The 22,914-nt window shown below is 41.3% G+C and overlaps 1 protein-coding gene across 3 annotated transcripts in view; it reads left to right on the top strand.

The window, feature by feature from the left end:
- The window catches only part of iqsec1b (IQ motif and Sec7 domain ArfGEF 1b), a 124,100-nt gene that overhangs the window by 85,068 nt on the left and 16,118 nt on the right, over positions 1–22,914 (top strand). The window contains exon 1 of one of the 3 annotated variants that reach the window (XM_079578687.1): positions 15,306–15,433. The exons of the other annotated variants lie outside the window; for them this stretch is intronic. The gene's annotated coding sequence lies outside the window, so the exon portion shown is untranslated. Of the gene's footprint in view, positions 1–15,305; positions 15,434–22,914 lie in introns of those variants that run through there. 3 annotated transcript variants of the gene reach the window in all.

Here is a 22,914-nt window from a genome sequence, read left to right as displayed (position 1 = left end):
AAGAAGCTCAGTGACCAAAAAAAACAACATAATATACTGCAGGCTAAGGGATAGTTACGCAATTTATAAGATAGATGGCAGCAATATTGAGAGTTCGACAAGCTGCGCCTGACACCGGGGTTATAAATAAAATCATAAGCAAAAAATAAAGAAGATGAACTGGGACTGGCGTGTACTTTAAAGACCTTCGATATGCATTGTTTATGACAAATGCTTGCAGTCATGGAATCAATTATTGTTTTTGTCATATAACCAAAAGAGGTTTGATTGGTGCTTCCTGTCTACGACACTGTTTGAGCTCAGTGGTCGAAGTCAGGCCACTGAGCTTTTATCTGGAGCTGGAGTTGGTTCTACTTTGTGACTTGCTATATTTTTTGATTGAAGGTGAGCCTTTGTGAACGCTTTTGGCCATGATTCCAGGAAAACTCCAATGTCCCTTTGAGCTTTATTTGGACGCTATTGAAAATCAAAGGGGAAATGTCCTTCATGTGGTTCTTGCCGTGTAATCATTTACTAAAAAAAATGTAACCTTGGATTATTTCCGGTAAAGTGGCAAGTGTTCGGTGTGTAACTGCTCTCTTGTCCAGTGGGGATGAAGAGATAGTGTTCCTGCGCCCACTCGCATTCGATGACTGGGGGACAGCTGGACTTCCTGTTATGGGTGAGAGTCATAACATTGTGAGCCCACAGAGGATCAGGCTTCAAGTCCTTGCCTGTGGAGATGTGGCCTTCTATAGACCTGGCGCCGAAATCTGGTCCATGTGGTTGAAATGGAAACTTGTGGAGGTGGGAGTTCAAGTGAAATGGCTCAAGTAAGATGATTTGGGTTGTTTTGTGTTGAGCGTAACATCCATGTGTTTGGGCAGGTTTCCTCTGTCCAGTGGGTCATTTTTTGTCACATTTTTGTCACTTTTTTGGCACATTTTTGTCAATTTTTTGTCAATTTTTTGTCATATTTTTGTCATTTTTTGTCACATTTTTGTCATTTTTTCGTAATTTTTTGGTCAATTTCTCGTGACATTTTTGCCACTTTTTCATACATTTTTCATCACTTTTTTGTCAATGTAGGTGACCCTCAGTAGGTGACCCTGCTTCTCATGACACGTTTCCAAAGAGAGACTGAAAGACGAATACAAAGGCATACAGTTTTTACCTCACAATCAAGTGCACATGAACTTTAAATTGTGACTTTCCTCAGTTGGCTCGGATGTTAACATTTCTCATATTTGAGTTGTCAGTTTTACTTCCCTCTCACCTCTCATATCTCACAAAGAGATACCTTACATTCCCCGGTGCTGAGTCAGTACCCGGCAGATGTTCTTCTTTGTTTTGAAAATTGACTTATTCATGAAATGCTGTCTACTCTGTGTTCGGGAAGAAACTGAAAGAGCCGTCTGAATGAAAATGATACTATTATCGCGCTCTATGTTTCATGCATGCGGTAGATGCTGTTTTGAAGTCACTTGTTATGTGTGAAGGAAGGATGTGTCAGGCTCTGCAGTGACATGAGTGAGGGGAAAGTTGAATATCATGATTAGACAGCTCTTTACATGAAACCCTTCGATTGAATTTCCCAGATTGGACAAGGACAATTCTAATCCGACGAGAACTCTGTATTCACAACACATTTGATCAAGTAAAAGCAATCAAGCTCTCAGATGTGCCTTTCGTTATTTCACTTATTTCACACAAAATGTCAGTGGAAGAAAGACGTTGGAAAACTTCACCTCTGGAACCGGAGTGGTTTTCTGAGGTGGGCAGGACTGTCGAGCTCCAAGGGAAGAAAATACCCGTAAAAGTCGAGGTTTATGAGCGACATTAAGTGTATCATGTTTTGTGTTCTTTCAAACTAGCAAATCGGGCAAAGTGTTGTGCTGTTCATTCATTTCACTCAGCTATTGTCATTGTTCATACGTGCAGATGTTAGTGTGGACAGAAGCGGTGATTTGATGGTGATAGGCTGCAGCCGGCCAGAGGAATGTGAACTGAGGAGGGCTGCGGACTCGTCTGCACCTCTGGCAGCTGGCCTTACTTGGTAAACAGCTGAAGACGTGACACAGCCGCATGCAATCGGGAAGTTTGGTAGCAGTCAGTGACGGGTGGGGGCATGACACAATTAAGTGAGTTTGTTTGGGGGTGTAGTTTATTTTTTATAGCTTTAATACTAGAGTTTTGCCATAAGTTCTGTCTCCATTACATTTCTTCCATTGCTTGCATTACCCTTTTGTAATCCTGAACTTCTGGCTAATATTATTTTCCACATTTGCTCTTGCTGTAAATATATCTATAAAATATCCAGCATCTATAAAGGGGTAGAATTAGTCACAACTTAACCAAAGTAAAAAGGCCACTGAATGTTATGTGGTGGAGCCCGTGGAGGCAGCTAGGAGGAGTGGCATGAGGGCAAGACCCAGTTTACAGCCTGGGTTGGACTATTAAGACAACAGAGGTGGATTTCCCTTCTGCCATGTGAGCTGTCTCTTATTTCCTCTGAGGATGCTCGTAGCATGTGGAATCTAATGTGGAAGTACTGCATCTCAGTGCGGACCATAAGGTAAGGATACCCAGACTGGCATTAGTGTATGTTGTTTATATGCCTTTATACTGTGCAAGTTGCAAATGGACGCTTGAGTTGTCAAACCATAAAGAAGTCTAGTTTTACTTGCATGCAGCTTTAGATATCTCATGTTTCATTGGTGGCTTTTCCCAGTTTGATTTGTCTCATGTGCACAGAAAATGTCCCGTTATAAAAAAAAAATAATGAAAAAACTACAAAGGGAGACCAATGTTTTCTGAAGTCAGTGTTGTACTAATGAGTCGATGCCAGAATCAGAATTGACGGCCAAAGGGAAATTCAAACTCTCGGCCAAGAAAGGAATATGTGTGTGTTTTCGAGTTTTTTTGTTGCTCTTGGAGAAAAGAACAAAAAAATCCATTGAACTGTATTGAATTTTTTACTAGGGATAACACAATAAATAAAATGTTGTATTCTTCATTGTAATGGACTAGAAGTTTTAAAGAAGCCCAGTTGAGTCAAACAAGGGGCCATGTTAAAGCATTATTGGCTCCAAACCGTGATTTCACTATAAGCAAGGCTAGTATTAGTGGCTATTGTGGCTGGAGCCTTGTCAGTAGCATCAGCCAATCAGCATCCAGGGCTGCTCTGCTCTGTAATTCTACTCTCCACAAACCTCCCACTGATTCATGTTCCGGCTCTAATACTAAAACGCTCCTCTCCTTGTGTATAATAGGAGTCTGAAATCTGCCTTATAGTGACTTGTCGTGTGGCACCCCACGGATATTTTCCACTGCTGATTCACCATGAATGCTGTATGTTTTTTCCCTCCTCCTGGCTTGGACTGTCTGCTGCCTTTTGTCGGCTTCTATAAATGACCGCACACTCATGGTGGGCACAGAGCACGAGGCTTAACTCAAATATAGAGATTAAGGGAATCACAAGTGGGTATGAGTAATTTTGTTGAAACAAAAACAAGTCAGTGGCAATGCTAGCTTTCCTACACAACCTGAAATTTCTTTTTACTGGTTGGGACCGGGAGGCGCTTCACCTCTCCGTGTCATCAGCCTGACAATCTGACCCTCCCATGGCCTTGTCTCTAACACGAGAACAAGCCATGTCGTCTGCACATAAACCGCATTCCTGAAGACAGCAGTCATCCTCCACCACTTTTCCCTCTCGTGCAAGCGCTGCTTAATACCCCCACAAACGGTCAACCCCATCTGTGCCGCTGATGTTTTAAGTTCATCCATCCGCATCTCTGTCAGTCCAAGAGCCAGACCCGTAACCCATTTGTAGTTAAGGTTAAGTACAAGATTCATATATTTGTTTCTGCTTCATTTCATGTCATTCTGAATCCAGTTTAGCTTTGCAAATGCTCGATCTGACCTACTTTTAGATCGACTTGAAGCAAAACCTGGACAAAAGGCAGTTGAGCTTTATATTATATAACCTGCTTGGCTCCTTGTCTCAGCAACTTCACCATGGTGTGATGTTTTCAGCTAATGACACGGTTTACCCAGTCATGGACAGTTTCTATGGTGACGTTATATTGATAATATTCTGCCCGAACTCAATGGGCAGGAAGCGTGGGAATATCAGAACTACAGTGAAGAATGAGATGATATATTGTCAAAAAAAGCTTGGTGGTAATAGGCCCTTTGAACAGTGTAACAAGAGAAGCTGATCTGATCTGGCCACGGCAGGAGCTCTCCAAAGGCACACAACAATCACTTATTTATGTACGGACTCAGGTGTGCCAGTAAGTGTCCGTTTGCTTGTCCTTTGTCTCCAAGATAGAGACACTGTCTGGTTATGCTCCAAACAATTACAATCAGCTTTTTTCCTTTGAGGTTAATCATTTGAACACAGCGCTCAGATGAAGACATGAGGGTAAGTGAAACTACTCCAGCTTACTACCACCACCCACCTCTTCACTCAATGTATTTTCTTTCCTCCAATAATACCGAATGGGACAGTTTTCTTGTTGTGGTCATGAGAGGTGCGTGCTGAGCGTGTCTTCCTGGAGCGGGTCGATTGCATTCCATGGGGATTTCACAGCGTCTCTTCTCTGTGTGTGAAGAATGCTTTGATCCTCATTAGGTGTATCACATCTGGACCTGTTGTGTCAAACATAATGTTCCGTGACTGTGTCTGTGTAGTGTTGGACATTAGTTTGGCATCAGATGTTCCAGCCCTGTTTTCCCACACCTTCTGGACCCTTTTGTCGTAAATATGTATGTTGTCAAGAAAGGAATTTGCGTATATTCTACCAGCGTTCATTGTGGCTAATTCAGGTTGAGAAAGTGTGCGAGGGCTGTGTTGTGTGAAGATGATTTAATTATCTCTGAAATTTTCATTATTCTGACTCTTGAATTATGTGGAGCTGCGCCAAGTTTGGCTTTCAAGCAAATGAATGAGGTACAATCTTTATTACTGTAATGAAAAATAAATCTGTGGTTAAACCTATTGTTTAACTACAGATTCCTCATTATAGTGCATGGCCTGGAAAGAAGCAAATGAAAAGGAAAATGGGAATTAGATGCAAGCAGATTTTTTCCTGTAACACCACTGCACATATTAATCAGAGCTCGAGTATAAACCTAAGCAAGGTAAACTGTGTTAGATCAAAGACTCTGTAATAATAATAATGTAAGCATTGAATGATTAAGCAATGATTACACATTAGCTGTCAGTTTTTGTAACAGTAAGTACATGTAGTCTACAGTGGGAGGAAGACGTATGTAACGCTTTGGAATTTCTCACATTTCTGCCTAAACTGGTCATAAAAATCATATGAATGAATAAACAGTGTCTGCTTCAACTATTTTTAATCTCCATAACATGTAAACATTCACAGGACAGGGAGGAAAAAGTAAGTGAACCCAGGAATATTGCTGAACTGCAGCAGTTTTGTAAAGAGGAATGGTTCAAGATTCATCCTGATCGTTGTGAGTGTCTAATCTGCAACTATGCTGTTACTTATTCCAGATATTTTGCAAAATAATCAGAGACATTCACAACAGCGTTGAATAAGTAAGTGAACCATTGTATTAAATAGCTGGCTGACCCTCCTTATGTAGCAATAACTGCTTACCTGTAGTTGCAGATTAGACGCTCACAACGATCAGGATGAATCTTGGACCATTCCTCTTTATAAAACTGTTGCAGTTCATAATGCATCAGTTTTATATAGCACTTTTCTGGACACTCAGAGACGCTTTACATTGCATTATTTATTTCACACCATACTTGGTGGTGGTACGCTACTATTGTAGTCACAGCTGCCTTGGGGTAGACTGACAGAAGGCAAGGCAAGGCAAGTTTATTTGTAGAGCACAATTCATACACAAGGCAATTCAAAGTGCTTCACAGTTGAAAACAAATAGAATCAATAAAAACATCAACATAAAATTAATCAAAAGAAGCAAGGCTGCCAGTCTGCGTCATCGGCCCCTCGGATCACCCCAACCTGGTGTTTCCCAAAAGGGTCTCCCATCCAAGTACCGACCAGGCCCTTCCCTGCTTAGCTTCCGAGGTCTGACGGGATCGGGCATAGCAAAGGCGGTTCAGCGAGATTTCAGAGTTCACTTACTTTTTCCTCCCTGTCCTGGGAATATTTACGTTTTGGCCATTATAAATACGATCAAATTTGAATATTTGGGTGGTATTGGTTTAAGCAGACACTGTTTACTCATTCTTATGATTTTGATGAAGATCCGACCACATTTTATGACCAATTTAGGCAGAAATTTGAGAAATTCCAAAGCATTCACATATATTTTCCTCTCACTGTAAATCAGAAATAATCATTATTTTACAATTTATGCCAATGTATATATGGACAACTTCGAGTTTCTTTTAAGAAACTGAGTCCAGTGCAGTTTTGTGTGGCTGAATGAATTTGTAATGGAGTCGATTGGCAGTAATGATGAATAAATGTCATGGTAATAACTTACTCTCTGCTTTAAGTTATTACTCTGGAGTCTTTACATTACCTTCGGCTTTGATAATTGGTTGCTTCCACAGCAGCAGTGACCCGTAGACCGGTCAATAATGGTGGTGGGTGTGAGGGAGAGTGCTCTGGGGCATGGGGCCACCACCTGGGGTCACACTGGATAATGCAGTTAAAGAGCTCATCAAACATTTATGTATGAGGTGGGGCTGCAGTCAACTCAGATACCCTTCATTTTTAACATAGTCAGCTCACTAGTAGTTCTGATGCGTATAAGACTATGAGTGCAGTAATGCAATTATTTTAGTAAGTAAGTAAACGCTTTATTTGTCATTGTATTGTGTTTTGGGTTATTCCTGAGCCGCTGTATGTGAGAAAGTACAGAAACACCTGTCAACAATAATTTGTGGGAAAATACACTTAATAACAACTGTGTAAATGGTTGGCTGAGGTGTGCACAGCTGGAGCTCTCTGTGCAAAAGCAAGTACTGTAGTCCAGTGCAGTCAGCTGGAGATGGGAACTAAAGCGTCCATAATAAAGCTTCAATTGATACTACCTTAGTACCTTAGTGCCTTGATCATTACACCATTTTTTCAAGTCTTTAATCTCTTAATCAGACATTTAAATGGTCCCAGTCACATGACTAGAAATGCAAGCGCGCGACATTTTGAAGGGAAGCAAAAATGCCGAATGCAACAGAAAACGATCGCGATTCCACACAATTATGCAGTGTTTTTTCACCTACATCTGTTACAACTCACTTACAAGGAAATGCGGCACTTCCATATGCAAACAAACTGTCATTGTTGGATATTACAGACCCATACACGCTTCTGGCCGAGTTATTTACTGACGCGAAGTTCTAGGTCAACATACCTTCACTCGAGTTTGGCGATATTTACATGGTACATAGTTTCTTGATTGACTTCATACACAGGAAAATCATTAAAAGCATATTAAAGCCTTTCTGCATACAGATATTTTGAGTCAGGATGGGTATCGAATACATCTGTATGGCAACCAAAAAGAAAGGATAGTCTCATTGTCATGAGTAAGGTAAGTTACTTGACACTTCGCTAAACCAGCAGGCTTATAATACTGTAAAACACACTACACCCAGCTTGTTGTATAGATAGCTATATTTCACAGATTAACGAACAGTAAATCTCACATTGACAGTAAATCCTTCTATGCTGCAGCAGTTTTCAATAGGCTAATAATTTGATGAGATATCTGATTGAAAAGTACAATGGGACCCCATTAAAAGAGTAAAGACATGAGAAATTCTGACAACACTAATTTGCATCCAACTGTGCAACAAGTTTCAGGCATTTCAGTGGTTTTGAAATGTAAATTTTAAATGAAACGTTGGTGAGTTTATTTGGAGTTCACTAGAATGTATCCCGTCAAGATGGAGTAACTTAGCTGGCTTGACGTCATGCAGAAGGCACCTATAGATGAGTCTGATGTCTTATGCAGGAGAAGTTTATTTACCATCTGTGCGGATCCCGGAGGCATAGACTCATCAAGACATTACACTAGTCTGACCATTCAAGTCTGCCTTCCACATGAAGAGGGATAATACCCTCTGTTGTGTGTCATACTGATATGCAAGCCAAAATATGCAGTGTCTATCCAACAGAGATGGTACGACTGTACAACATGATAAATAGCTATTTCATTTTATTCTCTAACACTGTCGAGTGTATTAAGTGCCACTGAGCAACCACCAATGCCTATTGTCCAAAAAAACATCAGCTTCAGTGTCCAGATTTGATGATAGAAAAACAAAACTACTGCAGAGCTTTGTTGCTTTGTATTCAAGGCCAGTCAGTTATCATAAACATAATAGCTGAAGTAATTGCTCCAGGAAACTAGCATCCCACTCCTGGCCTCGTATTCTGGGAAAATGTCCAGCATCCGACACAATATGAATATGTAGCAGTTAGCAGTGCTTTGTTTATACTTTTTGTTTTTAAATAAAGATGTTGCTGAGACACTGAAATAAATAAATCCAGGCCAATGGTGTTGGAGATGCATGTCCCTGCTGGGTTAGCCCTAATCATTCATGCTTCTCTCTTATTTTCTTCTTTAACGGTTTACTCATCAGGACTGAAGGGACATTCTATATGATTTGTCAACAATCTTAGAATAGAATGGCTACTTTTGAAACACTGATTTTACAACTTTGCCATTCAGGCAAGAGGCCTGTGTGCAGAGTGATACATCTTTTAAACATTAGGGAGGCGCTGAATCACTTTATTGATGGTGTTGGAATTTTAAACACTATTGGCTTGAATCCAATATGGTGCCACTCTTGGTCTGCTGTGATTGTAAATACGGCCAGAGCACCTATTGACAGAGTATTGAGTTTAGGTGCACGTCCACAGCTGGTAGAATGGGTCTTTATGGGCAAATGAGATTGGGTGGACCAGGGCAGCTGCTGGGCTACTAATTACTGGTCTCTGCTGACCAATCAGTTTCCCCCAACCACAGTGAAATGCCTATCAATTTATTTTAATGTCACTGTGGGCACAATGCAAGTTAAAGAGGTCAGTAAATACCTCACTAAGAAAAATCCTTCTGTAAAATTCACATTTGATCAATTCTGAGCAGAAAGCTAAATCAATCCCAACTTTTATGCTTTTTTTTTCCATTTCAGTGTTTCCCATTAGTTCAGAAGATGAGAGAAACCCATTGAAGTCCGGCGCCATGGGGAAACAAATAAGAAAAAGGATGCAAAAGGGGAAAAACAAGTTCCTATTGCTTTTTGATAAATACACATACAAGATAAAGAAATCTCTTGGTTCACATTCTCTGAAAATGCAGAAACGGGGCAAAACAACTCCTTTCGCAAAAGTGGGTCATTCTCTGGATATGCTTCACGCCCGTCTTACCTCAAAGAAGTGTTGGATCACAATTACCGCGCTGATAATGATGACACAAATGGGCCCGTTAGAAATTCATGGCAGGTTATCTTCAAAAACCAAATGATACTAGACGCTGGGGACGCATGGCTGTCAGCAGCATTTCCCCACCGCTCACTCCCAAGTCCTGTACTTATTTCAAATGGCCTCAGCGCTTTCTCCTCTGCCTTGAAAACAATCAGTCCGAGTGCTCCTAACGGTCGGCTTCATGCTTGCACCTTTCAGCAGATACCTACGTCCAAAGCTCTCGTTCTGCAGCAGGAATTCTCTTTGATGAAATCGTGCCTCGCTGCAAAAAGTGTCAGGAAGATTGTGTGCTTTTAATGTGTCAGCTGTGTTTTGTAGAGCGTTAATGATAAGCTTCTGTCTTTGCGTGTAGGCTACAATAAGAGCGTTGTGGAATGGTCAGATGCTGGATGTTGTCGCGCAGCATGACAGAGTTGTCATATTGTCATGGCTGGCCTTCACAATGTTGCAGAAATTTACATAAACTGAGAAAAGAAAGACAAACTGTAGATGCTCATTGAAAATAAATTAACTTACAGTTGTGGTCCTGTTGCCAGAAGTCCAGTGTTTGACGGTAAATGTCTATACATTGTGTTAAACATATTAAGGGGGAAAAAGTGCATCTTAAATGTTACTCATCAGGTGTACAGTATGTAGAAATGTAGAACGTCTTTTTAAAACTCAAGTCACTCTTGAGTCTGTGACTTATAAATTCTGTAGTACTTACCTATCCGCAGCAATAATATGTCAGTTTGATTGTACTGTTTCATTGGGGCTTTTACTACAGTATGAATGGGGTCTCCTGACAGCAGTTTGGATCTCAATGCCCTGGGCAGCACAAACTCATTATCAGTAGTGAGCGCACCAACAGAAGCCCATCCAGCAGAGAGTCTGTGTCACCCACAGAACAGTCACACTCCCTGGAGCTCTGTGAGGAGGCTGATACAACACATATGACACAGCATATGCTTGTGTCGGCAGCACAAACACAACGGAGGCCCGTCTGATTCGCTATAGAGCAGCGCTTCCCGACGAGCGCTATACGACTTACTTGGATTTATTTCGGATTGTAAGAATAGAAGATGAAACTGAATTGTGTTTCGGAGGGTTTTTTTAGCTTTATTTTGAGCACAGCACATTGTTGTTTTGCTAATAACTAGGAGTTATAGTTGATCACGTTCTAAATAATCAACGACACCCTTGAGGCCGGATTTACTCCGAGTATAAATCAACGACAAAAGTGGTGTTTGAAACATGAAAAGGAATCATTGGTGGAGAGGCATTAGAGTATAAAACAACTTACATTTCTATTTCTTCACTTCAACTAGAAGCGAAGAAAACCAATCAGTGAAGGGCAGACATGTGTTGTTATTGGCGGTTCTGTGTTAAAGCAGTACCAAGTAACTTTTTTACCTTAATAAATCCTTTTTGAAGGCCCTCTGGGGGTAATACAATGATGATTAACTCTTGTCAAGCTGGGGGTCTTTCATCTCCCCCTGCTGTCTCTGGCCAGAAAACTGCGCTTGCAGCTTTCCCTGCACCGACCCGGAGGCCCCAATACACACTAATGGAATCACGAAGAAGAAGCTAACAGGCTAACGGGCAAAGCTAACTATGGGCTAGCACCATTTAAACAGTATTTACAGCCAATTTTGAGTTAAAAAAAATATCTCCATTGTGTAATTGGATGTACAATATCCCTCTCTCCCTTTGTCTTTTCTGTCAGTGTATTTTCTCTCACGGAGAATTAATGAGACAATTAATCTGCTTTAATATTCGTACAGACTTATGAATCACAAAAGTCACCTACTGTTGATGTGTTTTTTGGACATTACTGCCAAATGGCCTCACTTGCGTCATCAGTAGATTGTTACAGATCCGCTTGAGTTTGATTGGGGTCATTCTGGACTTGCCAGACTATACAGTAGATTTGCTGCCTCAAGGACTTTTATTTTTTACAACTTGACAATAAAAGTGGGAAAACGTTAATTTCAGATTGTTACTTGTGGCCCAAAGTCATTCCTTTCTAATATATTTCACAAGAACAAGTTTATAAGTTTCACAACTTTCAAGGAGCAATATTGTCAAGGTAAAGCAACAACTACTGGCTGCTTGTTCACAATCGATAAAAATGATTTATAGTTAAATGCACAAAGCACAAAGGTCTTTTTTCCCCCACAAATTGTATTACATACAGAAGGCCAAAACTAATTGTGTTCTTCTTGAAAAAAAGAACAATCATGTTTTGGGCCTTTTACTCTATTGAGAATTGTAGAGATGAAATATAAGAAAGTGTCTTAGGTCTCACCCACTGAGCAAGGAATGTACTGAATGCTAGTGGAATGTATGAGAAATTTGCTTGGGACAGACAACTAGAAACACCTGCTGGAGCATCAAAGACTCCAAAACAAGGTATCCAAGTCTCTTCCTTATCTAGTTTACACGCTTAAAAAAAAAAAAAAAAAAGTCATAGAATATATTGAATCATATATATGAAAATCATAGAATATATTGTATGTGTGACGTTTCCCCACCCTTAGACCTTCTATGAAACATTCACCAAAAGTTGTAAATTGTATAACTTCATTGAATGTTAGTCTGCATGAGCAACTTAGTCATTTTTATGAATCCGTTTTTCTTCCGCCTCTTGTCATGCACTATGTGCAGTCGATTTCGGTGATTGACTGCCCGGCATAGTCACTTTGCTTTGATTCAGTTAGCTGTATTTGACAAGAAGCGTTTTATATTTCCTGTCTTGTGCAGCTGTGATGGGCGACTGAAGGCTCCCTGTGCGGGACGTGTCAGAAGTAGCGCCAACACATGGGTACAGTGCTGGGGCCCGGGCTGGTGTAATGAGGTCCCCTGAGGGCCGGCAGACTGACTGAGATTGCTCTCTGTCCTTCCTCTTCTTCCTCATCCTCACAGACCCACTCTAATTGGCAGGAAACTGATCACAATTCTGCTACATAATTGCATGTATTCAGAAAGTGTAGAGAAAGATGTTGAAGGTTAATATTCAGCTGAAAAAAGATTCAGTAAGAATCACTATATTTGGGCTTTATTGTCCCAGTTTATTCATAAATGCCCTCATCAATCAAAGTCTGTGCTGTGCCAATCAACACAGCACAGTCAGGTCTGGAACCATAGCGCCCTCTAGTGTTTGTTGGGATTACAGCTTACAATAGTGTAGTGTTTTGATTTCATTGATATATTGCTTCAACATTTTTGCATGTCCCAGTTTACTGTCAATGTAATAAAAACATATTAAAGTAAAATAGCATTATGTTTTATACTGACAATTAAAAAAACAAAATAATGCACAAAGAAAAAAATCCAAGTTATCAACACAAAAACAATAGTTTTCCTTCCCCCGCAGCAGTTTTTAATGTTGCAGGAAAGACGTGGCATTGTTGGTCCCAGTGCAGTCTGTCTTGCTTTCTCGAGGCTTATAGTGAAAGGTGACAAGCGGCTTTAACCTCATCAGCATCCTCGCCATGACGCAGCCCTGCTTGCTGTTGTCTTTGTGGGTCTAGTGCCATCTCACATGCTGTGTATGCTTTCAGAGCTAGACATAGCACCAGAGGAAGCCAGATGCTGCACCGCAATGAACGAGCTACACAAAATCATGGAGAGTGTTTCATTTGCACTTATATTTAGAGTTGAATGTATTTGCCTCTGTTTGAAACACAAGGCAAACAAAAAGCTATATCATTTATTATTATTATCATCATCTTTTTACTGCATATTCCCTCTCTTCCACAGTCATTGGCCTGTTTAACCCTGCTTTGGGACTGTACAGCCCGCCATATACGCATGTACATGCTGTTCATTTAAGGAATTACTCTCTAGCAAACATGACACAGCAGTAGCAGCTCATGTCATACGTTTCAGTAAAGTGTGTCTAAGACTTTTTGTTCAGCCATGATTGGCTAATGCTGCTTAAGATCACATATTTAATTTTTTCTTTGTCAACACAATAGTAAGCAATGAGCTCACACTTATAGAAAAAAACAAATAGAACCACCTCTACCTTCAGCTAAAAAAGGAACTTGAGCTATTTTGATGCTTGTTGTGAGCACTCTGCATTAAAAGCCTTGCCACTGATATAACAGGCTTCAGGATATTTTTGTCATGTGTAGCCATGCTTTCACAGTCAGAGCTGCACCTGTGCTAAACAGGGACGCCACCTGTCAGGAGCGGCCATTAGAGGAAGGGAAATCCCATTATCTGTAATCCTATAGGTGGAGGGTAAGAGCCCAGCTACGGGCCACTCTCTCTGTTTGTCAGCGCTGGCACCAAGCGCTGCACAGTTGCCGTGGTGATAGGCCTCATAGTGTCATGGCAGCAGGGGGCAGAACCCATGGCACACTTCCTCCAAGTGGATCTAGACACAGGGCATCCATGCCGCTACATGCCAGGACCATTGCACAGTAAGATTTATTATTTTTGAAACAATTTATGGGTATCCATGCATTGTCTCACCACCATCTTAGATTTAAGTTTTGATGTTTGGGAGTTTGAAACTTCAGAATTTATACTTATTTATTTGTCATTTGGTTGCTCTTTTGCAAACCTTAAAAAACTCGAATCGCCGGATTTACGTCTGAAGCAGCAACATTATTGCTGTGCAGGGCCGTTCTGTGAAGCCAGGATTAGAGAGAGTGTATTTGTGAACGCAAGTGTGGAGCAACGGATGGAAATTAGCCTATCCCTACAATCCAGGGTGGCATTTTTACATGCTGTGTTATTATTTACATGCACTGTCCCAACAAAAAAACAACAACGACAGTACAATCTCAGGCTTGGCTTGTCTGGTGATTATTTGACCATCTGCATCGACATTGTGAATGGTTGCTTTAGACAAAAACAAACTCTGGTTTTCTAACTGACCTGAGGTTGCCTTTGGGAATCACCTATTAGACTGACTAAACTGAATGTTATGTTGAGCTAATGATAGCTTTAGCTGATGTAGCTAAGGTTTTAGGTTATGCAGCCATGAGGTTAACTTATGCGAGTCCTTCGACAATCCTGTTATTGCTGAACAGCACTACAGAAATGTATCCAATGACTGTTAAACCTGTTCCTCGAGGGGCTATGGAAATGTCTGTGACAGCATTCTGCAACAAAGAGACCTCAAGTTACAAAACTCTATTTAGTAAGTATGTAAGTATGTAAGTAAGTAAGTAAGTAAGTAAGTAAGTAAGTACAGTAAGTACAGTAAGTAAGTAGAGTTTATTTCTAAAGCACCTTTCACAGATAAAAGTGTTGAACAAGAGAATAGGTAAAAACAAACAATGTAAAAATGTATATACATGTATAAAGTTAGAGTTAGCAGTCTTTGAGTTAATGCCCCAAAAGTGAAGGTGATTGCAGTTAGATTTCTAAGCGGTACATACAGTGCAGTCTTATAATGGACAACAAAATAGTATAGATTATATCTGTGTGCTAATATCAGTAACTTCTATTGTCTCTGGCACACTAATTGCAACACTAGTGTCCTTTATTTAATGCAACATTTCATCCAGTGGCCTTCATTAAGTCTCCAAATAATCATGTTTCTGCTGATTTATAACACTGCTTTTGCTCTTCTGTTGATGGAAATGTATTTGTTTGCTGCACCTCCTACTTTCAGCTCCAGTCGATTGTCTCTCATAATGCAAAGTTGGGGAAATGTGCTGCAACTTAAATATCTTACTACAACAGAATATGTAATTCCACAGATAGAAAGTAAAACAGATAACTGTCCCGTCTGATGTTGGGACAGACCTTGACCTTGCAGCAGCATCCCCTAGAGGAGGGACTGTCGAGCTCCACTGGGAGGAGGGGAGGGGCTGATTCAAGGGGCTGGGACTCTGGGTGCACTGGGAGGGGCTTGGACAGTGGCAGCTGTGAGAGTGCGACTTGGGCAGACGGAGGAGAGGCCCATGCTGGTTGTTTATATGGAGCAGCGTGACTGAAGATGCTGTCCTCGTTGTCCACCCTGGAGCAAACGGCTGCGTCCTTGGCCACTGTCTGTCTCCGCACTTTCGGTAGGACATTTTCCACAGCTGCGATTGGCCCGGGCTTTCGGAATGTCTGATGGAATGCCTTATGAATGCATTAGCTGTACCGGCATGCTCTCTCTCCCTCTCCCTCTCTCTCCTCCACACTCTGATGTCATTACAGCTGATGCTTGGGGACATCTACAGTTGAAGTTGTCAGACAGAGACGGGACTGTTGTTGTTGTTGTTATTTGCCTTACGCCCTGTCCCCCCGCTCCCTCCCCTGTCCCGGGCCTGCCTGTTGTTTTGCTGCGTCCTTTTTCCCTCTGGGTGCTCTGATGAATCTCTATTGATTGTTTAAACAGAGCAGGAAGAGTTGATGACATCAGGCATGCTGTTTGCTGACCTCAACAACATTACAAAGTGGCCAGTGCACTTGACTGTGACTGAAAGCTTTTAGATTTTGTTCAAACCATTTGCGTTGTGAGTCGTACATGCATAATATCAAATTATCTGTCAAAATCACCAGCTCTATGGCTTTACGAAACTATTTGTAATAAGCTTGGATACGGTTGCCGCTGGTATCAAATGTCAACATAAATGTTACCGTTTTTTTATCATTTCTTGGCATGTTGTTTATGTTCATATTTTCAGTGCCTCAGAGCAAGGAGATTGTGGGTTCATCCCAGGCCGTCTGCATCGCTCTCAGTGGAGGCTGCATGCTGTGTGTGTGGAGGATTTAGTAAATAAATGTGAGAGTCACTGAGTGGCCTGAATAACTGTCCATTGCTCCAGGCACACAGGAGTCCAATTGGCAATATGAGAGAGAGTCTGTACATTTATCTGTTTTTCTTTTTACATTTTCCTATTAATCATTGTATGACTTCAGATTTGTGCAGCTTGAAGCAAAAGTTTGAGTAAAAACAGACATGCTGTGGAAGACTCTTGCTTGTGCCAACACCTGCAAGTCATTCCCAGTAGAGTCTCGACTGATATGCTAATTCATTTTATGTACATTTGATGTCATTTCTTAAACAACCGTCTTGACTTTGGGTCAAACGCCACATTATTATCGGTACAGTATGTAAATGGTACATGGTCTCAACTTATATAGCGCTTTTACCCAAAGTGATTAAATCAAGGACTACTCAGGGGGCATGGTGGCACAGCGGTTAGCACTCGTGCTTCACAGCTAAGGTCCGGTTTCAATTCCCAGCCGGACGAGGCCTTACGAGGGTAACTTACCACTACCAAGTATGACATGAATGAATAATGACTATAGTGTAGCGCTTTGAGAAACTTTGTAATACAGGCTTGTAAAGCGGAATACAATTGCAAGCCATTATTATTATTATGATTATTATTATTATTATTATTAACACTCTCATTCATACACCGATGTGACTGTAGTATATATTGTGACATATAATGACGTTTGCATTTACTGTACCTCTTTGTGAATCTCAGCCTGTGTTTTTCATTTTGTCTCTAAAGAGTGTGGGGCAGAGGATTATGCTGCGTGTGTGATCTTGATGTGCATAATTCCATCTCTGAGGCCTGATCTTCTTTTTTGGGTTTGTGCTTGTGTCCTCGGGGGCCGGATTTTCAGGTTGGGTAGATTATGCTGCATTAAGCTGCTTGGTGTCAGATAATTCGATGATAATAAAATCCCGTGTGGTTATGAATTAGAATGGGCTGTTGTTTATAGTCTCTGAAGCATTCCTCCGGTGCAGCGTCACGGCTTCACACAGCTGAGAGGCCCATTTGTTTCATGTACACCTTCCTCTGGTTTAGCTTGTGCAGAACAAAACGAATGAGGCTAAACTCTTGGATATGTCAAGCTGGTAGTGTTTATCTCCAGAGCAAATTGTGAGCATTTACTGTAGTCTAGTTTCTCACAAAAGCATCAAAATGTCTTCAATAAGTCATGGGCCTTTAACAGGGGAGCACAGACGGAAAGGCTTTTGGTGAGTCATCCTTTGCCCTGCTTAGAACAGCGTGTCTGTGAAATGTCCAAATAATAATATTTTAAAATAAGAAATAGACTTTTCATTATATGTATACAGTATGTAGTAATGATGCTTTTGAGCTCTTTTACCAGTGGTATAAACTGGCTTGCAGACCCGCATCGCGATGGCAATTCCCATTTATCTCCACAGCTGAATGTGACATGTCCTGCATGTCTCTCCAACAAAGGATTGTCATGTTTGTGTTATTAAAGTGATGACTATTGGCGACTCAGCATTTGAGTGGACATGTGCACACTCTGTGAAAGACCCACTCGTCTTCTGCCTGGCCCAGTGAGTAGATGCGTGCTTCTGCCAGATTATAGGCTCCATGTGCCCTGCCCATGTGGCCCTCTGCAGGCTCTGCCTTTGTGGATTGGTGTCAACAGGTTGCCATTGCGCCAAGCAGCCTGAAACATGTGGCAGGGGAAAGCTGCAGAGGATTATTTAACAGTGCATTCTGTCTCTTCAGATTATTACCCCAATTACAGAGAGCAGGCAAGGAAAGCCTTGTAGAGATATGAGATATTACCAGCCTGGACTGTCACACTGGTTCAGTGTTTCAATATGTGACAAGTTAAGTCATGTGAGGACAAAAACTATTTAAAGTCCAGATAATTCGCATCATTGCAACAGCAATAGTATGTCAAAAGCAAATGCATATGCCAGTAGTTGAAACATTAGTTTCTAGTAGTGGCTGTCCATTTTCTCCATTTGTTGTTGACTGTTGGCAACTATTTCCCAGCAGAAGCATGCAGTAATGTTTTACCATAGCTCATTTTTTTCTTACCTAAGACGGATTTCTTGGTCAATCTATTTTTAGCTCTACATGTAGTATTTTAAATAGACAAAAACACAGGAATATGTGCAAAATTAACACACATGCTCATATTCAAAACACATTAAAGCTCTTTTTGACTAATTATTTTGTGGTGTCTCTGCAATAGTGGTACAAATACATTCTGCTCGATAGTTCCCATGTTTGAAAACAGTTTCCTTCTTCAGAACTTCCTCAGAGAAATGCTTATATTTTCACACAAAGGAAGTGATATTCAGATCTGGACTATGTTGTTTGAAGAAAAACAGAGCCTGGGCATAGGTGACCCAGCGGCCGCCATCTGCCCGAGAGGACGCCAAATCGCGCTTTAATTTTTGGACCCCATGGGGTCCATGCTTCAGCTATCGACAACAGTGCCGACTTTCGGACATAGCTTTGGAACAGAAAGTGAGAGACTTGCAGTTTCAGTCTTCAAACGAGCCTCCCTGGTCCTTCAATCTTACCTAGGGCGCCAAAATGTGTAGGGCAGGCCCTGAAGAAAAACTTTGCACATCAATTACTTAAGGCAGGAGATGAGGGAAGATCCCAGACATGAATAAAAATAATAGTTCCCGCAAATCACCAACCTTGCAAAAATAGTTTATTGGGATAATGGATCATTTGCATGTTGAAATGTGAAGGTGTTGGATGAACACATTCATTTTTACATAATGAGCTTCCAAGGAATCTGTCATTGTTACCTCTTCTTTTTGAGTTGAGTTGGTTTATTCTCATGAAATCATTAGATCATACTTTCGCGTATGTGTGATTTTTTGGGGTGTTGACAGAAAGACAAGACAAGCCATGCTGGTTTGAATGTTTTTAAAGTTTAACACAGGTCAAATCAGAAAAGGAAGCACAGGAAGGGAAGCAACTGCATTTTTGGGTGTGTGGATGCTTAACCTTTGGCCATGCTATTATGTGTGCTAAGGATGCAAGGCTCTGAGTAAGCATTTTAGTGACCTGCACTTGGCTCAGTCTAAAACAGCTGAATGAGTTCCCGTGTGGTGCAAGTGTCTTCACAGCACAAGCCGTGCACTTTAACCTAGTCAAGGGACAGCTTATCAGAAGTTTGTTGAACTGCTTAAAACTTGAGGATTTATATACTGATTGACTTCTCTCATTTCCAAGTGCTTCAGATTTTATAAAAATACAGGAAAGAAAAAATTTATAAATATTTGATCACAAAAATACAGGAAAGGGGATAAATAAACAGAACAGGAAGTAGAAAGTAGAAAGCTTACTTACAAATATGAGTCTACGATTTTGACTTTTAAAAAAAAGGTCTCAGGGAGCGAGTGAGTTGTAGACACAGGTATGTTGTGCTCTGCTTGTTTTTACAAATGTATTCTGACAGCTTTGCCATGGGACTGACAATTAGCCTTATTACCCACGCTCCAAAGACCAACGAGACAAGATTAATTTGGAAAGGAAATTCTAATACGCCGTTTAGCTGAAATTCGGGAAATGTGTGCGGGAAATCATGCAAATCATGCTCAGAAATAATGCACACACAGCACCAATATACACATATAGTTTATCAATCAAATGCATGTGGTTATTCTTCCCATTTGATGCTATGGCATTGATGGCGTCTGTCTACCATTTGGCTGTGCTTGAATAATGTCCAGAATGATTGTTACAGATTTCAATGCTTTGTTGTTATTCATTCACTCCATACTCTGGGCCTAGACATGAGTATGGTACATGTTTTAGTGATAGGGGTACCCGGAGGAAACACGCACGGGGAGAACCTACAAACTCCACACAGAAAGGGCTCCAGGCAACATTTGAATTTACTAAGGGTTCCCAATCGGTACGTCAGTAGTGCAAGGCCACAGCTTCCTCTTACAAAATACCTCAGAAACTTGAACCGGCGCTTGTACAAGTATTTTAGAGAACACTAGTATCTGTCATTTGCCCTTGGGTTATATTTGGCTCTTGACATACTGTATTCACCTTTGAAGTGCACTGGTGTCAACTGACGGGAGACAAGTTTCACGTATAGGCACCAGCATGAAACAGGCCTGTGGCTTCACACAGGAGCCCGGCTGATGCCATGACTGCAGGGGAAAGGATGACAACACTGAGGGGAAAACAAAGTGTGGAGTTTCAGTCTTAGCCGTCTGCCAAAAATAATCCCCAATCAGGCGGTGCTAATCAAGTGTGACACACCAGTCTGTGGCCACGCCCCCCCGCTTTTCCCTGACGGACAAGAACACACAGCTCTCTCCTTGGCAGAGGTGAGCGTCCAGGAAGAGAGAAAGACTGCCTTTATTTCACATGCCAACGTCAACACACCCACCGGCAGCGCAGGCTGAGGTGGAAAAACCATCCGGGCCGGTGCATGCATGGGCAAAAGTAGAATGAAAGGGAGTGTAAAAGAGAGAAGAGGGCAGATTTGGAGTTAGCACCTGCTGAGACGTTCTCCTGAGGCGAGTTTATGTCAGGATATTGGGCTGGCTTTTTCCCTGTGAAGGTATGTCTATGTTTATATGAAAGTCCTGATCTTCATTTAACTTAACAGCATTTCGTTCAGGTTTGTTTGGTTCAGGTTAAATGGGGGCTAGATTAACTTCTGGTGTTTGATTTGAGGCGTTCATTCATTATTTAAACATGGAAATATTGAATATTTGCTGGTTTCAAGCAACTTTTTATGCTAATGATTTCCAGAGATGCTTCTGTCAGAATTTAAAGATAGCAAATGTAAATCTTGACCAGGAGGACAAGGAACAACTTTTAAACTACTTATTTGCATCCCATATGTCATCAGTTAGGCTAACATTTGATGTACTTTTTCTGGGACATTCTGGGATGCTTGCCCTGCACCAGTCTTCTCAATGCTGTCCATAACAAGTGGTCAGTATAGTCTGTGAGCATCACGGCCCATAGCAGATGACGTATACAACCGCGGGGAAAGAGTCTCTCCTGTCTGCCCTCGTTTTGGATAGAACGCCCTTGAACGCAGCAGGGCAACAGACCACCCTGTGCCTACCCGAGACTTCACCACTTCATTCTGATAGAGCCGAGGATGCTGCTTGTTACTTAGATGGCAGGAGGGATTGTCCACATTAAGTTTGTGGTAAAAAGGTTTCAAAGTGGATATGGTGGACTCATTGATTAGTCTTTGATCTAGACTCAAAGTTGCTTTACAATTTGATATATTCTTCATTTTCTTCTCAGTCACATTGTCCACTAAGACCCCTCTGTAGCCACAGCTGCTCTGGGACTGAGAAAGTGTGGCAGCCAAACTGTGCCTTTGACCAGTTCCAAGCAAACACACAAGCAAGATGATTGTGTGATGCCTGTGGCGGGAATCATGGGGCAACATCCCAGTGGTTCACAAATGGCTTTCGCTTTCAGATTTCCCTCAATTTCATAATCTGGTAAATTCATGACATAAAAATCCCCAACTGCGTGCTCAACTGCATGACCACATTATTATGTTGTGTTTTAGTTTCGCTTTTGGATTGTGGTGTGACTCATCAGTACAGTGAGATAGGAGTAGTCATTGTCAGTGCATACCTGGCGTGAGACTCCATTGTTTTTGTTGTTTGGAGCTGCTGTCGACTAGAGCTTAGAGGCGACTCTCAGGCAGGACAGGGAAGAGCTACTGTCGGAGGATTACCGATAATCTCAATAACTGCAGTGTGGTCAGAGGGGCTGTAGGAGTGCCCGCTGACGGTGCTTAGCACAACATATGGTCAACATGTCACTATGTGTCCTAATATGTCATATACATATCTGCTTCATGCGCTAAAGAGCCAGTGATTTACAGAAGAGGTTTCATGAAAGATTGGCAACATCCAGGCACAAAGAGCACTTTCTTGTATGTTAGTAAAAGACATTTTCCCCCAATTATTTTTATCACCAATTTCAATGTTATGACAGGAGTAGAACATTTTAATAGCGTCCAAAGGGGGTCTTAAGGCTCCACGTGTGAGAGCTGGGAGTTTAGGGATTACTAAGCTCAACTGATGCCAAAGCCATACAACTCGTCCAGGGGAAATGTTTCTGCAGCCTTTAATAAGTGTGCTGTAATGGAAACTTTTACCACCACAATAAATATTTTTGGTAAACAATGGTCTATTTGTGGCTCATTATGACGTTAATTGGGTTAAATAGTGCCTGAAACAGATGCAAAACATATGTGTCATTTCCTCAAGCTGTAACAGGCATGTTGATGTGTTTATGCTCTTAGTCGTCCAGGAGTTTTACAATATAACTAAGAAAATAGTCTATGCTCATTGAGTCAGTGCAGACCAGTGTAACTCTTTGAGAACCTTCCTGTAGATGTCTTCTTTTCACTAAGGAGATGAAATCATTGTTGAATGTCTTGTCTAATGTTGTTTACCTTGTCTAAAAAGAGGTGGATGAAGAGACGCGTTTATCTGCAGCTTAAGCCTGGTCAATTTACTTGACGAGTGGAGCAGAAACACAATGTCTGTCAATGAGGGTCTATTTTTATCCACAACGCTGAATGAGAACCACTCTCATGCAATCCGTCAAATTTGACACGGCAAATACAAGCGGAGCTGTCACCTCTAATGTGGGTGTAGAGGTTGTTGTCATAACTTCACTTTGACCTAAATCAACATTGTCAGTCCTATGATCATACATTTCAATGTTGATTTTGGTTCAGTTTAACAACCCAATGCTTGGTGTATGGCAAAGAAACAAAACAAAAAGCCAGCAACATCAACCTT

Source organism: Gobius niger (assembly GCF_951799975.1).
Source record: "Gobius niger genome assembly, chromosome: 20".
In the NCBI taxonomy this organism is placed as follows: domain Eukaryota; kingdom Metazoa; phylum Chordata; class Actinopteri; order Gobiiformes; family Gobiidae; genus Gobius; species Gobius niger.
The sequence above is the reverse complement of the archived record's forward strand: the minus strand, read 5'-3'. Positions and strand labels throughout refer to the sequence as shown.